This window comes from Mesoplodon bidens (genome assembly GCF_964165515.1).
Source record: "Mesoplodon bidens genome assembly, chromosome: 3".
NCBI classification, from domain to species: domain Eukaryota; kingdom Metazoa; phylum Chordata; class Mammalia; order Artiodactyla; family Ziphiidae; genus Mesoplodon; species Mesoplodon bidens.
This window is the reverse complement of record NC_138178.1, coordinates 131,049,301-131,067,036: the sequence shown is the minus strand read 5'-3', so window position 1 is coordinate 131,067,036 and position 17,736 is coordinate 131,049,301.

Here is a 17,736-nt window from a genome sequence, read left to right as displayed (position 1 = left end):
AATTCAATAAACAGCAAGTGTTTCTTATTCGTTGTTCTTTCTGCTTTGCAACCCCTAGAAAATCTTTCGCAGAAAAACTGCCTTCCAGCCAGCATAACTGGGTTATTTTTAAAGCACATACAAGAGCTCTCAAACGGAAAAGAAAATCTAAAATTTGCCATTCGGTAGGGTTTCCAAGGCAGCATTCAGCAATCCAAAGTCATTCCAGAAGCTCTGTTCAGATATGTCAACAATAGCCAAGCTCTTTAGAAGAGGTCAGGGTATATGAAATTCAAAAGTGGCAAATAGTCTTTCTAATACTTTTTGTGTAGAGAGATCAGGAGAAAATTTCACCCCACTTACTATTATCCATGTCTCAGCCAGTTCTCCTTAATCGCAACTTTTCCTCCTTAGATCTTTACGCAAATGTATCAGCTGTTCTCAGTGAGCTTTAAACAACATGTCAAGTGAATTTTTATATAACCAGGTAACCCAGGATGAGGCTAGACTCCCAAGTTTCAGAACCTTGACGAGAAGAAACTGAAAAGCACGTTGCCAGGGCTGTTCGTATCCCACATGTGGTGTTATTTAAGACCAAATAACCTGAACTTCGGAGCGTGTGCTTATGTCAAACTGTTATATGTCAGACCACACCCCTATGGGTGGGGTGAGGTTTCCCCTGAAGGGAATGGATGTTACCACTGTCAGTCTTCTTGGAGAAGGGTCAGTACTGGGTCAGGGAATGAGGGCTTTGACAAGCAGTCCTGAGAATGAAGTCAGGCGAAAATTTTCTCCTCTTTCTGCATCCAGAAGTTGGTTTGGTCAGCATTCTGGGGCAGGGAGCTGCCTGGAGCTGTTCCAGTGATAGGCATTGAGCCATGCCAGGGCCCAGTGGAGGCAGACCAAGAGACGGGCAGTAAGGGTCTATGATATTCTCACATCCCCAAATCAACAGGTTTTGCTGAAGGTTACCATTTGGATTCTACTGAGTTACTTTCCAACCATGAAGTGACTTGGATTAGGGAGAGGTGTGGCCCTGGCCCTGAGTCTCATCTGGCCAGTGAGGTAACCCTCACCATCTGTAGTCAGCCTTGCTGCATGGGGCTGAGACCTCTAGAGGATCCGTAGAGGTGACAGCGGCACCCAAACAACCACCTGGAACCACCTTCCAGATCCACCAGCCTCCAGGCCTGGACGTGACATAAGATTCACCTGGGTCCTTGTTAAATCATAGAGTAAGCGCCCAAGGTTCTGCGTTTCTGGAAAGCTCCCAGGTGGTGGGAATGCTATTAGCCCTCACACCAACACCTGGAAGTAACAGAGGTCGAGACGTTGCACTTTGAGGTGGGAGTCTGAGAACCCGCTCCATCAGCAAGCAGAGAGGACAACCAGGACTAAAGGTAAGACCCCATTCCACACGCCCAAGGCTCTCGTTCACGTTCAGGGAGAGGGACCCCAGGGGAAGGCTAGCTGGGGTCCTTGCTGATTAGGGAAATAGTAACTCTAACTCGCCGTATCTTGCAGAACAAATGTAAGGGCGAAGTGTTTGCATCCTCAAGCTGGTGAACGATGGGCATAACTAACTACCCTTACGAAAGCAGAGTGTGAAAATGATCATCTTTTTTTTTTTTTTTTTTTTTTTAAGTTTATTTATTTATTTTTTTAATTAGTTTCTGCTTTATAACAAAGTGAATCAGTCATACATATACATCTGTTCCCACATCCCTTCCCTCATGCATCTCCCTCCCTCCCACCCTCCCCATCCCACCCCTCCAGGCGGTCACAAAGCACCGAGCTGATCTCCCTGTGCTCTGCGGCTGCTTCCCACTATCTATCTACCTGACGTTTGGTAGTGTATATATGTCCATGCCTCTCTCTCGCTTTGTCACAGCCTACCCCTCCCCCTCCCCATATCCTCAAGTCCATTCTCAAGTAGGTCTGCGTCTTCATTCCCGTTTTGCCCCTAGGTTCTTCATGACATTTTTTTTTTAAATTCCGTATATATGTGTTAGCATACGGTATTTGTCTTTCTCTTTCTGACTAACTTCACTCTGTATGACAGACTCTAGGTCTATCCACCTCATTACAAATAGCTCAGTTTCGTTTCTTTTTATGGCTGAGTAATATTCCATTGTATATATGTGCCACATCTTCTTTATCCATTCATCCGATGATGGACACTTAGGTTGTTTCCAGCTCCGGGCTATTGTGAATAGAGCTGCAATGAACATTTTGGTACATGTCTCTTTTGGAATTATGGTTTTCTCAGGGTATATGCCCAGTAGTGGGATTGCTGGGTCATATGGTAGTTCTATTTGTAGTTTTTTAAGGAACCTCCATACCGTTCTCCATAGTGGCTGTACCAATTCACATTCCCACCAGCAGTGCAAGAGTGTTCCCTTTTCTCCACACCCTCTCCAGCATTTATTGTTTCTAGATTTCTCTTTTTTTTTTTTTTTAATTAGTTTCTGCTTTATAACAAAGTGAATCAGTCATACATATACATCTGTTCCCACATCCCTTCCCTCATGCATCTCCCTCCCTCCCACCCTTCCCATCCCACCCCTCCAGGCGGTCACAAAGCACCGAGCTGATCTCCCTGTGCTCTGCGGCTGCTTCCCACTATCTATCTACCTTACGTTTGGTAGTGTATATATGTCCATGCCTCTCTTTCGCTTTGTCACAGCTTACCCTTCCCCCTCCCCATATCCTCAAGTCCATTCTCAAGTAGGTCTGTGTCTTTATTCTCGTTTTGCCCCTAGGTTCTTCATGACATTTTTTTTTTAAATTCCGTATATATGTGTTAGCATACGGTATTTGTCTTTCTCTTTCTGACTAACTTCACTCTGTATGACAGACTCTAGGTCTATCCACCTCATTACAAATAGCTCAGTTTCGTTTCTTTTTATGGCTGAGTAATATTCCATTGTATATATGTGCCACATCTTCTTTATCCATTCATCCGATGATGGACACTTAGGTTGTTTCCAGCTCCGGGCTATTGTGAATAGAGCTGCAATGAACATTTTGGTACATGTCTCTTTTGGAATTATGGTTTTCTCAGGGTATATGCCCAGTAGTGGGATTGCTGGGTCATATGGTAGTTCTATTTGTAGTTTTTTAAGGAACCTCCATACCGTTCTCCATAGTGGCTGTACCAATTCACATTCCCACCAGCAGTGCAAGAGTGTTCCCTTTTCTCCACACCCTCTCCAGCATTTATTGTTTCTAGATTCCTTGATGATGGCCATTCTGACTGGTGTGAGATGATATCTCATTGTAGTTTTGATTTGCATTTCTCTAATGATTAATGATGTTGAGCATTCTTTCATGTGTTTGTTGGCAGTCTGTATATCTTCTTTGGAGAAATGCCTATTTAAGTCTTCTGCCCATTTTTGGATTGGGTTGTCTGTTTTTTTGCTATTGAGCTGCATGAGCTGTTTATAAATTTTGGAGATTAATCCTTTGTCAGTTGCTTCATTTGCAAATATTTTCTCCCATTCTGAGGGTTGTCTTTTGGTCTTCTTTATGGTTTCCTTTGCTGTGCAAAAGCTTTGAAGTTTCATTAGGTCCCATTTGTTTATCTTTGTTTTTATTTCCATTTCTCTAGGAGGTGGGTCCAAAAGGATCTTGCTGTGATTTATGTCATAGAGTGTTCTACCTATGTTTTCCTCTAAGAGTTTGATAGTTTCTGGCCTTACATTTAAGTCTTTAATCCATTTTGAGCTTATTTTTGTGTATGGTGCTAGGGAATGATCTAATCTCAAACTTTTACATGTCCCTGTCCAGTTTTCCCAGCACCACTTATTGAAGAGGCTGTCCTTTCTCCACTGTACATTCCTGCCTCCTTTATCAAAGATAAGTTGGCCATATGTGCGTGGGTTTATCTCTGGGCTTTCTATCCTGATCCACTGATCTATCTTTCTGTTTTTATGCCAGTACCAGACTGTCTTAATTACTGTAGCTTTGTAGTATAGTCTGAAGTCAGGGAGCCTGATTCCTCCAGCTCCGTTTTTCGTTCTCAAGATTGCTTTAGCTATTCGGGGCCTTTTGTTTTTCCAAACAAATTTTGAAATTTTTTGTTCTAGTTCTGTGAAAAATGCCATTGGTAGTTTGATAGGGATTGCATTGAATCTGTAGATTGCTTTCGGTAGTAGAGTCATTTTCACAATATTGATTCTTCCAATCCAGGAGCATGGTATATCTCTCCATCTATTTGTATCATCTTTAATTTCTTTCATCAGTGTCTTATAGTTTTCTGCATACAGGTCTTTTGTCTCCTTAGGTAGGTTTATTCCTAGATATTTTATTCTTTTTGTTGCAATGGTAAATGGGAGTGTTTTCTTGATTTCATTTTCAGATTTTTCATCATTAGTGTATAGGAATGCCAGAGATTTCTGTACATTAATTTTATATCCTGCTACTTTACCAAATTCATTGATTAGCTCTAGTAGTTTTTCGGTAGCATCTTTAGGATTCTCTATGTATAGTATCATGTCATCTGCAAACAGTGACAGCTTTACTTCTTCTTTTCCAATTTGGATTCCTTTTATTTCCTTTTCTTCTCTGATTGCTGTGGCTAAAACTTCCAAAACTATGTTGAATAAGAGTGGTGAGAGTGGGCAGCCTTGTCTTGTTCCTGATCTTAGTGGAAATGGTTTCAGTTTTTCACCATTGAGGACAATGTTGGCTGTGGGTTTGTCATATATGGCCTTTATTATGTTGAGGAAAGATCCCTCTATACCTACTTTCTGCAGGGTTTTTATCATAAATGGGTGTTGAATTTTGTCGAAAGCTTTCTCTGCATCTATTGAGATGATCATATGGTTTTTCTCCTTCAACTTGTTAATATGGTGTATTACATTGATTGATTTGCGTATATTGAAGAATCCTTGCATTCCTGGGATAAACCCCACTTGATCATGGTGTATGATCCTTTTAATGTGCTGTTGGATTCTGTTTGCTAGTATTTTGTTGAGGATTTTTGCATCTATGTTCATCAGTGATATTGGCCTGTAGTTTTCTTTCTTTGTGACATCCTTGCCTGGTTTTGGTATCAAGGTGATGTCGGCCTCGTAGAATGAGTTTGGGAGTGTTCCTCCCTCTGCTATATTTTGGAAGAGTTTGAGAAGGATAGGTGTTAGCTCTTCTCTAAATGTTTGATAGAATTCACCTGTGAAGCCATCTGGTCCTGGGCTTTTGTTTGATGGAAGATTTTTAATCACAGTTTCAATTTCAGTGCTTGTGATTGGTCTATTCATATTTTCTATTTCTTCCTGAGTCAGTCTTGGCAGGTTGTGCATTTCTAAGAATGTGTCCATTTCTTCCAGGTTGTCCATTTTATTGGAATAGAGTTGCTTATAGTAATCTCTCATAATCTTTTGTATTTCTGCAGTGTCAGTTGTTACTTCTCCTTTTTCATTTCTAATTCTATTGATTTGAGTCTTCTCCCTTTTTTTCTTGATGAGTCTGGCTAATGGTTTGTCAATTTTGTTTATCTTCTCAAAGAACCAGCTTTTAGTTTGGTTGATCTTTGCTATCGTTTCCTTCATTTCTTTTTCATTTATTTCTGATCTGATCTTTATGATTTCTTTCCTTCTGCTAGCTTTGGGGTATTTTTGTTCTTCTTTCTCTAATTGCTTTAGGTGCAGGGTCAGGTTGTTTACTCGAAATGCTTCCTGTTTCTTAAGGTGGGATTGTATTGCTATAAACTTCCCCCTTAGAACTGCTTTTGCTGCGTCCCATAGGTTTTGGGTCGTCGTGTCTCCATTGTCATTTGTTTCTAGGTATTTTTTAATTTCCTCTTTGATTTCTTCAGTGATCACTTCGTTATTGAGTAGTGTATTGTTTAGCCTCCATGTGTTTGTATTTTTTACACATCTTTTCCTGTAATTGATGTCTAGTCTCATAGCATTGTGGTCGGAGAAGATACTTGATACAATTTCAATTTTCTTAAAATTACCGAGGCTTGATTTGTGACCCAAGATATGATCTATCCTGGAGAATGTTCCATGAGCACTTGAGAAAAATGTGTATTCTGTTGTTTTTGGATGGAATGTCCTATAAATATCAACTAAGTCCATCTCGTTTAATGTATCATTTAAAGCTTGTGTTTCCTTATTTATTTTCATTTTGGATGATCTGTCCATTGGTGAAAGTGGAGTGTTAAAGTCCCCTACTATGAGTGTGTTACTGTCGATTTCCCCTTTTATGGCTGTTAGTATTTGCCTTATGTATTGAGGTGCTCCTATGTTGGGTGCATAAATATTTACAATTGTTATATCTTCTTCTTGGATCGATCCCTTTATCGTTATGTAGTGTCCTTCCTTGTCTCTTCTAATAGTCTTTATTTTAAAGTCTATTTTGTCTGATATAAGAATTGCTACTCCAGCTTTCTTTTGATTTCCATTTGCATGGAATATCTTTTTCCATCCCTTTACTTTCAATCTGTATGTGTCTCTAGGTCTGAAGTGGGTCTCTTGTAGACAGCATATATATGGGTCTTGTTTTTGTATCCATTCAGCCACTCTGTGTCTTTTGGTGGGAGCATTTAGTCCATTTACATTTAAGGTAATTATTGATATGTATGTTCCTATTCCCATTTCCTTAATTGCTTTGGGTTCGTTATTGTAGGTATATTCCTTCTGTTGTGTTTCTTGCCTAGAGAAGTTCCTTTAGCATTTGTTGTAAAGCTGGTTTGGTGGTGCTGAACTCTCTCAGCTTTTGCTTGTCTGTAAAGGTTTTAATTTCTCCATCAAATCTGAATGAGATCCTTGCTGGGTAGAGTAATCTAGGTTGCAGGTTTCTCTCCTTCATCACTTTAATTATGTCCTGCCACTCCCTTCTGGCTTGTAGGGTTTCTGCTGAGAGATCAGCTGTTAACCTTATGGGGATTCCCTTGTGTGTTATTTGTTGTTTTTGCCTTGCTGCTTTTAATATGATTTCTTTGTGTTTAATTTTTGACAGTTTGATTAATATGTGTCTTGGTGTATTTCTCCTTGGATTTATTCTGTATGGGACTCTCTGTGCCTCCTGGACTTGATTAACTATTTCCTTTCCCAAATTAGGGAAGTTTTCAACTATAATCTCTTCAAATATTTTCTCAGTCCCTTTCTTTTTCTCTTCTTCTTCTGGAACCCCTATAATTCGAATGTTGGTGCGTTTAATGTTGTCCCAGAGATCTCTGAGACTCTCCTCTGTTCTTTTCATTCTTTTTTCTTTATTTTGCTCTGCATCAGTTATTTCCACTATTTTATCTTCCACCTCACTTATCCGTTCTTCTGCCTCAGTTATTCTGCTATTGATCCCATCTAGAGTATTTTTCATTTCATTTATTGTGTTTTTAATCGATGCTTGATTCATCTTTAGTTCTTCTAGGTCCTTGTTAACTGTTTCTTGCATGTTGTCTATTCTATTTCCAAGATTATGGATCATGGAAATAGAATCTTGGATCAGCTTTACTATCATTATTCTGAATTCTTTTTCAGGTAGACTGCCTATTACCTCTTCATTTGTTAGGTCTGGTAGGTGTTTATCTTGCTCCTTCACCTGCTGTGTGTTTTTCTGCCTTCTCATTTTGCTTATGTTACTGTGTTTGGGGTCTCCTTTTTGCCGGCTGCAGATTCGTAGTTCCCGTTGTTTTTGGTGTCTGACCCCAGTGGCTAAGGTTGTTTCAGTAGGTTGGGTAGGCTTCCTGGTGGGGGGGACTAATTCCTGTGCTCTGGTGGTTGAGGCTCGATCTTGTCTTTCTGGTGGACAGGTCCACGTCTGGTGGTGTGTTTTGGGGTGCCTATGGCCTTATTATGTTTTTAGGTAGCCTCTCTGCTAATGGGTGGGGTTGTGTTCCTGCCTTGCTAGTTGCTTGGCATAGGGTGACCTGCACTGTAGCTTGCTGGTCGTTGACTGAAGCTGGGTGCTGGTGTTGGGATGGAGATCTCTGGGAGATTTTCGCTGCTTGATATTATGTGGAGCTGGGAGGTCTGTTGTGGACCCGTGTCCTGAAGTTGGCTCTCCCACTTCAGAGGCACAGCACTGGCTCCTGGCTGCAGCACCAAGAGCCTTTCATCCACCCGGCTCAGAGTAACAGGGAGAAAAAGTAGAAAGAAAGAATTAGTAGAAGAAAGAAAGAGAGAGGGAAAGAAAGGAAGAAGGGAAGAAAGGAAGGAAGGAAGGAAGGAAGAAAGAAAGGAGGGAGGGAGGGAGGGAGGAAGGATGGAAAGAAAGGAGGGAGGGAGGGAGAAAGGAAAGGAAGAAAGACAGGAGGGAGGGAGGAAGGAAAGAAAAAGAAAGTGGAAAGAAGAAGGGTGGGAGGGAGGAAAGAAAAAGAAAGAAGGAAAGGAGGAGCGGAGGGAGGGAGGGAGGAAGGGAGAGTAGGAAAAAAAGAAAGAGCAGGTAAAGTAAAATAGAATAAAGTATGAAATATAGTAGCGTTATTAAAATTAGAAAGTAATTATTGAAAAAAAAAAAAAAAAACCGGACCGATAGAACCCTGAGACATATGGTGGAAGCAAAGCTATACAGAGAGAATCTTACACAGAAGATTACACATACACATTCACAAAAAGAGAGCAGGGGGAAAAATCAAAAATCTTGCTCTCCAAGTCCACCTCCTCAATTTGGGATAATTCGTTGTAAAAAGAGGAAAAGGGCGAGAAGTCTGAAATCTTGCTCTCTAAGTCCACCTCCTTAATTTGGAATAATTCGTTGTAAAAAGAGGAAAAGGGGGGAAAGTCTTAAATCTTGTCCTCAAAGTCCACTTCCTCAATTTGGGATGATTCGCTGTCCATTCATGCACTCCACAGACGCAGGGCACATCAAATGGACCGTGGAGCTTTAATCCGCTGCCTCCGAGGCTGCACAGAGAGATTTCCCTGCCTCTGCTCTCACAGCTCCCGGGTCTCAGCCTTGGACCTGGCCCCGCCTCTGCGCGTAGGTCGCCGGAGGGCGTCCGTTCTTCGCTCAGACAGGACGGGTTTAAAGGAGCCGCTGATTCGGGGGCTCTGGCTCACTCAGGCAGAGGGGAGGGAGGGGCGCGCAGTGTGGGGCGGGCCTGCGGCGGCAGAGGCCGGCGTGACGTTGCAGCAGCCCGTGGCGCTCCGTGCGCTTTCCCGGGAAAGCCGTCCCCGGGTCTCGGGGACCCCAGCAGTGGCGGGGTGCACAGGCCCCCCGGAAGGCGGGGCGGACAGTGACCCGCGCTCGCACACAGGCCCCGCGGCGGCGGCGGCGGCGGCGGCGGGCCGCGGCGGGCGGGCGGCGGCGGCGGCGGCGGCCCACGCCCGTCTCCGAGGTCCGTGCCTTACCCGCGGCTCGTGCCTGTCACCGGCGCTTCCCCAAGCAGCCCTCTTAATGCCCTCTCCTCGCGCACCAGGAAACAAAAGGGAAAAAAGTCTCTTGCCTCTTCAGCAGCTCCAGACCCTTTCCCCGGACTCCCTCCGGGCTAGCCGTGGTGCACTAACTCCTTCAGGCTCTCTTCCTGCCGCCAGCCCCAGTCCTCTCCCTGCGCTCCGACTGAAAGCCGATACCCGAGCCTCAGCTCCCAGCCCCGCCCGCCACGGCGGCCGAGCAGACAAGCCTCTCGGGCTGGTGTGTGCCTGAGGGCACCGGTCCTCTGTGCCAGAATCTCTCCGCTTTGCCCTCCGCACCCCTGTTGCTGTGCTCTCCTCCGCTACTCCGAAGCTTTCCCCCTCCGCCACCTGCAGTCTCCGCCCGCGAAGGGGCTTGTAGTGTGTAGAAACCTTCCCCCCTTCACGGCTCCCTCCCACTGGTGCAGGTCCCGTCCCTATCCTATTGTCTCTGTTTATTCTTTTTTTCTTTTGCCCTACCCAGGTATGTGGGGAGCTTCTTGCCTTTTGGGGGGTCTGAGGTCTTCTGTCAGCGTTCAGTAGGTGTTCTGTAGGAGTTGTTCCACGTGTAGATGAATTTCTGATGTATCTGTGGGGAGGAAGGTGATCTCCGCGTCTTACTCTTCCGCCATCTTCCTCCGGGGTCCTGAAGCATGTCCTTGCCTCCTATCACACTGGAATCCCATCAAGCCTTCAGGCTTCCTACCAGCTTACAGGATGGAATCTGCTGGCGTCTCCCCGCTTTTCCCCTCCATTAATGGCAGGGTCCCAATGTGTACTTGCGACCCATGCTTTTCTCAAACCAGTGCTTCTCCCGTTTAGCGCGCGCCAACCCCCCTCGCGGGCTCCTTGCCGATCATCTTTTTTTATAAATTTATTTTATTTGTTTACTGTTGGCTGTGTTGGGTCTTCGTTGCTGCGCGTGGGCTTTCTCTAGTTGCATCGAGCGGGGTCTGCTTTTGTTCTGGTGTGCGGGTTTCTCACTGCAGTGGCTTCTCTTGTTGCAGAGCACGGGCTCTAGGCCCGCGGGCTTCAATAGTTGTGGCTCGCAAGCTTAGTTGCTCTGCGGCATGTGGGATCTTCCTGGGCCAGGGCTCGGACCCTGCATTGGCAGGCAGATTCTTAACCACTGCGCCACCAGGGAAGCCCCAAGTAACTCTGCTCACGACCAACCCTTGCCAGAGAGTTTTTAAAATTACTCTCAGGAGTTGATGATCCTCCCAAGTAAAACAGGCAGGTATTTTCCATGTCCTCAGTACTCCTTGTCCCGGAAGAGCGGACTCCCTCCATCTCTCAGGCCCGGGAAAGGCGGCTGGCTGGCTGGCTTTCTCAAAACGATCATCTTTTAAAGCTCAGTTGCTAGAGTGTAGTAAGGCTCGTCTAGGAAAACCTTGCTGTGTTTTCATTTACACTCACACAACTACCACACTCACAACATCTCTGACACCTGCAGATGGGTGGGCTTTGCACACCAAGCAGTTCTGATGCTAAGTATGTGGAGTTGGTGCAGACCCTACAGGTTAAGGGCTGAGTCCCACAAGAATGAACTTTTCACAGTATTCCAGGCAAAGTCTGTAGCAAGCAAAAAAGTCCCTGAGGAAGGAAGGCTCTGTTGTATTTGAGAAAGAAAGGCAAGGATGGTTGAAGAAACAGAAGCCAGAGCACTTAGGGCCTAGAATCTTGTGAGTTGTGTGTGCATGGAAGAGATGATGATGGGTAGGGGTCGGCAAGCTTTTTCTGAAAAGGACCAAGAAACAAAATCAAGGATATTATGTAACAAGGGAGGGAAGAGTTCCACAAATTTTTTATTGATGAAATTCAAAGTATAATAATTGAGAATAATTTTTGTAATGGGTCTAATGAGAATAGAACTATTGGGGGGAGGATAACATTTTGCTTAATTTGGGTTCAAAGTGTGTGTTTCGTATCGAAATCGGTTGATATGTTCATGTTAGTGCTGACCTGTAATAAGATTTTACATACTTCATCTTTGAAAATGTCTTTCATGAAGATAGGTACTGACAAATATTGATATCAATCCACAAGCATATGATTTTTGTTGAGCATTTTCGTCACTCAGAAGGCATTTATGGAATTGTATTAGAGTCTTCTCTTGATATTTGACATGGCATTGTGTATTAATCACTCCCAATTGAAGTTTAGGTGGAAGCTCCTCAATTGCACAGTTAAATGGATTTCAGAATATGGAAATTTCCTCCACACTTAGATGGAGGGCTGGAACTGCAGTTTGAGTTCAGAAAATATATCTGTGGCAAATTTGTGTGGGAATGGAGATCTTATTTTAGCTTTTGATGGCATGGAAAGTGTATCTGAGCTTGACATTACTTTTTTTTTTTAACTTTATTGAAGTATAGCTGATTTACAATGTTGTGTTTAATTTTTGCTATCAGCAAAGTGACTCAGTTATACACGTGTATGCATATATATGTATATATATATTCTTTTCCATTATGGTTTATCACAGGTTATTGAATATTGTTCCCTGTGCTACGCAATAAAACCTTGTTGGTTACCATTCTGTATATAATAGTTTGCATCTGCTAATCCCAAACTCCCAATCCTTCCTTCCCCAAACCCCCTCTCCCCCTTGGTAACCATAAGTTTGTTTTCTATTTCTGTGAGTCTATTTCTGTTTTGTAAATAAGTTCATTTGTATCATATTTTAGATTCTGCATATAAGTGATATCATATAATATTTGTCTTTCTCTGTCTGACTTACTTCACTTAGTGTCATAATCTCTTAGTCCATCCATGTTGCTGTGAATAGCATTATTTCATTCTTTTTAATGGCTGAGTAATATTCCATTGTATATATTACCACATCCTCTTTATCCATTCATCTGTCAATGGACATTTAGGTTGTTTCCATGTCTTGGCTATTGTGAACAGTGCTGCTATGAACATAGGGGTGCATGTATCTTTTCGAATTATAGTTTTGTCTGGGTATATGCCCAGGAGTGGGATTGCTGGATCATATGGCAACTCTATTTTTAGTTTTTTGAGAAACCTCTGTACTGTTTTCCACAGTGACTGTATCAATTTACATTCCCACCAACAGTGTAGGAGAGCTTCCTTTTCTCCACACCCTCTCCAGCACTTATTATTTGTAGACTTTTTAATTAGGGCCATTCTGACTGCTGTGAAGTGGTACTTCATTGTACCTCATTGTTGTTTTGATTTGTATCTCTCTAGTAATTAGCATGATGAGCATCTTTTCATGTGCCTGTTGGCCATCTGAATGTCTTCTTTGGAGAAATGTCTGTGTAGGTCTTCTGCCCATTTTTCGACTGGGTTGTTTGTTTTTTTGTTACTGAATTGTAGGAGCTGTTTGTATATTTTGGAAATTAAGCCCTTGTCAATCGCATCATTTGCAAATATTTTCTCCCAGTCCATAGGGCGTCTTTTTGTTCTGTTTATGGTTTTCCTTTGCTATGCAAAAGCTTGTAAGTTTGATTAGGTCCCATTTGTTTATTTTAGCTTTTATTTCTATTGCCTTGGGAGACTGACCTAAGAATACATTGGTACGATTTAGAGCTTGACATTTCTTGTGAGTCAAACAACCTTAGTTGTCATCACAATGACTTTTCCAAAGAAAAGTTTCTGTGTATAAGTTTCACAGGTAAGCACTGTTTTGTATTGTACATTTAGGTTGAATTAATTAAACACTATCACGTCTGCAACAAAATTTCCAAAGCCATTCAATATTTGAAAATAGTGGTTGAATATGGTTCTTCTCCATCTTGTTCAGAAATTTTCAATTGCAATTTGAAAAATTACAATAAAACTGTGCCACTGCTAAGCCATTGAACTGCTGTGTGGTAGGGCAAGTCAAGATATTCAGCTTTTATTTCTAACAAAAATTCAGAGAACCAACATCCAGGGTAGTACTCCCAAAACATTCCAACATTTAGTCACCAGGTTGAGAAGGAAAAGCCAGCAAAAGAGATTTAGTAGAGCAGGCAGTGGTAAGAGGAAAACCAGAAGAGAGAAGAATGTTAAAAGTTAAAAGTTGCTGGCTGAACTGATAGATGAACTGACAAAAAGTATCTACTGCTAATGACCTTGCAAGTGCAGTTTCCATTTTGTGGTAGGAAAGAAGCCAGATTAAAGTGAGCAACACAATGGGTGGAAAATAGGAAGGGCAGAAATTGCAGTTGAGATATTTTTCTGTGAAGGGGGCAGAGAAATGGAGCCACAGGTAGAGGAGGTCATGATGGCAAGAAAGAAGTTTCTGGTTCATTTTCTTATTTGTGGGTTTTTTTTAATCTCCATCCTTTAACAAGAAATCATAAAGCCTCATGACATACCAGACTACTTAAAATGTGAAAGTGACCACAGTTAAACTCCATGACCAGGCATCCATGTAGCAGGAGGTATTCCACATATGTGGCTTTGCCAGACAACTAATTTATCCCATTAAGCATCAAATCATTTTGAAATTTTTAATGCATTTTTGTGTAAATCTTACTAAAATATACTAACCAAATCTCTACTTGTGGAATTATATTATGGCCAGCAATTACATTCTGGACTACATGGTGTAATGATGTCCTCTCAAGGACAATCAAAGTCCTTGAGAATATTTTGCTACTTCACAAGATGATCCCCGATGATTAGAGATTTTTAATTTGCTTCTCCCTCACTTTATCAGATGCTCCTAACAGTGGTAGATGCAAGAGAACGCCAGGCCCAGTGGATCTCCACATGACTGTATAACAGAATTACCTGGTGGGGAGTGAGGTCAGGGGACTTTTAGAAACCTCTGCCTGAACACCACAGATTCTCATCCACGCAGTGTGGGCTAGGGCCTGGGCATTACAGATCGTTAAATTCTGCAGATGGCTCTAATCTAGTGCAACTAGGGCTGAAAACCATTTTCATGGCCCAAACTTTTCCTTTAAAAACTTTTCATTTTAAAATGAGGAAACAGTTATCCACAGAGGTTGGGTGAACTAAGGTCACTTAATTTCCAGTTGTCAGTGTACTGTGCCTCTTTAAAAGACCCCCGACCCCAGCTTTTGTACAGGCTGGGAAATTTCTTCATCCACTGGAACATTGTTGAGTTCTTGACATGTGCTAGAACCTGGTGATGGCCCTTGGAGACAAAGGTGAATAGATACAGTGTTTTGTTGTGAGTAGTTCAGGGTTGATTGGGTTAAACTGCAAAAATAAAATTAAAGTTAAATATGTGAAAATAATCATGTATACAGTGGAGTATAGACTAGCGAGTGACTAAAGACTGTCTAAAATAAAATAAAATTAGTTCTGGGTGAGAGCCTGAATAAAGAGGATGAGCTTTAGTGGGAACACATAATTCCTAGAGAAACCACAACATAATAGGCAGTAATCAGCCTGTTCCATTGCATACTAACCAATCCTGAACTAGACTTGCCTAAGTCAACTGATTCCTTTTTCTTGTGAAATGTTGAGGGTTTAACTTTTTATAAACCCTGGCTTTGTCTTTGTTCAAGGAGGCAATCTTCACAGAGGCTGTTCTGCCTTGTGCATACCAGGAAATCCTCAGTGCTTTAAATGATTCTCTCTGATTATCTTTGACCCATCTGTTTTATATGCTTATGTGGTTCTCATTTCAAGGTCTTCACTTGTGTTTTATATGCTTATTGTCACTTCATACGTAACTTCTGGATAAGGCAGCTACAGCTATGGAAAGAGTACTTAACTTGAACTTTATAGTGTACTCAGTTCATGCCAGAAATGTTCCAAGTGCTTTTAATGTATTAATTTATTTATTTCTTAAGTGTCTCTATGAGGTAGGAACTATTGGTACCATTCCCATTTTACAGAAAAGTAAACTGAAGCAAGTAAGGTTGAGCAACTTTTTCAAAGTCTTCTAGTTGGTAAGAGGAGTTGGGCTTCAAACCCAGGCATTGGACACCAGAGGCCACATGCTTTACCATGCTCCTATACTGCTTCCGTACTGAACACTTTACAAGAAATGTACAGATCCCATAGGAAGGCAATAACAAAGCTTAAATGAGGGACATAAAAGGGACTGAATACTCAATGCCAATTTTTCTTCCTTCCCACCTCTACCAGATTAATTTATAAATTGAATGAAATTCTAATTAAGATGTCAGAGTTTTCTAGAACCAAGCAAAAATTATTCTTTTAAACATAAAAGTCAACATATGGGGCTTCCCTGGTGGCGCAGTGGTTGAGAGTCCGCCTGCCGATGCAGGGGACACGGGTTCATGCCCCGGTCCGGGAAGATCCCACATGCCACGGAGCGGCTGGGCCCATGAGCCATGGCCGCTGGGCCTGCGCGTCCGGAGCCTGTGCTCCGCAACAGGAGAGGCCACAGCAGTGAGAGGCCCGCATACCGCAAAAAAAAAAAAAAAAAAAAGTCAACATATGAAAAAAATATTCAAAGAGAAGAGTAACAAGAAACAAACTCCTCTACCAGATAATATACTGTGTTATAAAGGTATCATAATTAAGAAAGAATGACAGCAGGAGAAGAATAGCCACTATATCAAGGGAAAAAGATACCCAGAAATAGATTCAGGCAGGTATGTGGTATATGATGAAGGCTGCATTTCAAATCTGTGGCAAAATAGTTTATTTTAATAAATATTGCTAATATAAATTGGTAAACTATTTGGGATAAGAACTAAGATGGATCCTTACCTTATACTTAATAAAAAAAATTCTAGATGGTCTTTTCAATGTGAAAAAAGGAAGCCACAACAAAGCTAGAAAAGAATATAAGTGAGTTTGGGGGGAGGCTTGCTTGCTTGTTTATTTTTGGAATCATGGGTTAGGAAAGGACTCTCAAATCATAATACAGAAAGTGGTGTTTGGTAGATTTGGATCATTAGATGTGGGCAGAAAGATTTCCTCAAATAAAATTTTACGAGATGCTTAATTATAAAACAGATAAATGCAAAGATATTTTGATTGACACAGGCGGACTGGGGAGCCCCCTCCCTGAGTGCAGTGCCTAGAGCATCTCCACAGAACTCTGGAGGCAGGACAGAATCCTCTTAGACACTTGATTAAAATGCAGATTCCTGGGCCCACGCCATACTACTGAAGTAGAATCACTGGAGCTAGGACTCAGAACTCTGCATTTTAACAAAACCCCCAATTAATATTCATGCACACTAAAGTTTGAGGGTCACTATACTGCCCTGAGCTCAGGGGAGCCACACTGGACAAGGAGAACAGCAATCTAGATCAAAGAATTAATATAACTTCATGAGAAAGGGGGTCCATACAGTCCTTAAAAGTCCTCTTGGAGCAAGCTCTGGGGAGAGGAGAGCCTGGGGACTGGACGTAGGTGGCTGAGACAGAGAAGTTGATCGCTAACTGAAGAGCATGTATGTGGAGAGTGAGTCTCCAAAAAAAGCCATAATGTGGTATTTAACACCTGTATTCTAGAAGCTGAGGAAAAACTGAAACAGAAAAGCTGGTAATAAGCAGTATAAATTGTCTGAAGTAGCCAGAATACTGGAAACAGTAAACCAAGTGGCAGATGAACTGACTTAAACTTCAGTCAGTTAGAAAAAAAAAAAACACCCTAGTTGTGCTTAATCACCTTGCATACTTTACAAGATTTGCTTCAAATAGATTCTCTTGCATGTTTGCACTCTTTAATATTTGTTATCTTTATAACTTCAAAATATTTCAAAACAACTCCAAAATGTCAAAATCTGTTCATTGTAAAAAGTTAACCATACTCAAATATTTTAATGCAAAGTGGACATCCACCATAATGCCCTCAGAGAAAATCCCCATGAAGTTTGTGTACTTTTCTGATTATTTTTCTGTGTAACAAGTTATGTATTGTATTATACTTATTACAATTTCATAAAAAAGGGAACGTACTATAAAACTGTTAGATAATTTGCTTTTTTAACTTAACAGTACTTCGTGGACATCTTTCCATGTCAACGCATAGCAGTTACACCTTGAAGGGAATCAGACCTTGCCACTTTGGAATAAGGATTATTTTGAGCTGAGGGCAATTGAATAAGAGCAGGCAGAGGAGGAGCTCTCTGCTCACCCCTATCTGCCTAAAGCAGGGCATAAATTTCCCTTTGTAAAGGTGACATAAATTTCCCTTGTGAAGGTGTCCCCCCTCACTCATACCAAAAAGAGAACAACGTTTACCACAGGAGGTGGCACCAACGTGAGTTTGCATAAACAAAGCTTACTAAATAAACCTTATTCACCATTAGTTCCCCCCATGTATTTACCTCCCCACAAGTTACTACCCCTAGGAGCCCAAACCCCTTTTCCTTTTTCTAGTCACTTTTCCACAGTGTATCAGATCTAACTGCCTCTTGGGTTTTCACTTTTTTTCTCTGGGGACCCAGTGCATGTAAAATTAAAAATAATCTTTGAATACCTTTTCTCTTGTTAAACTGTCTTT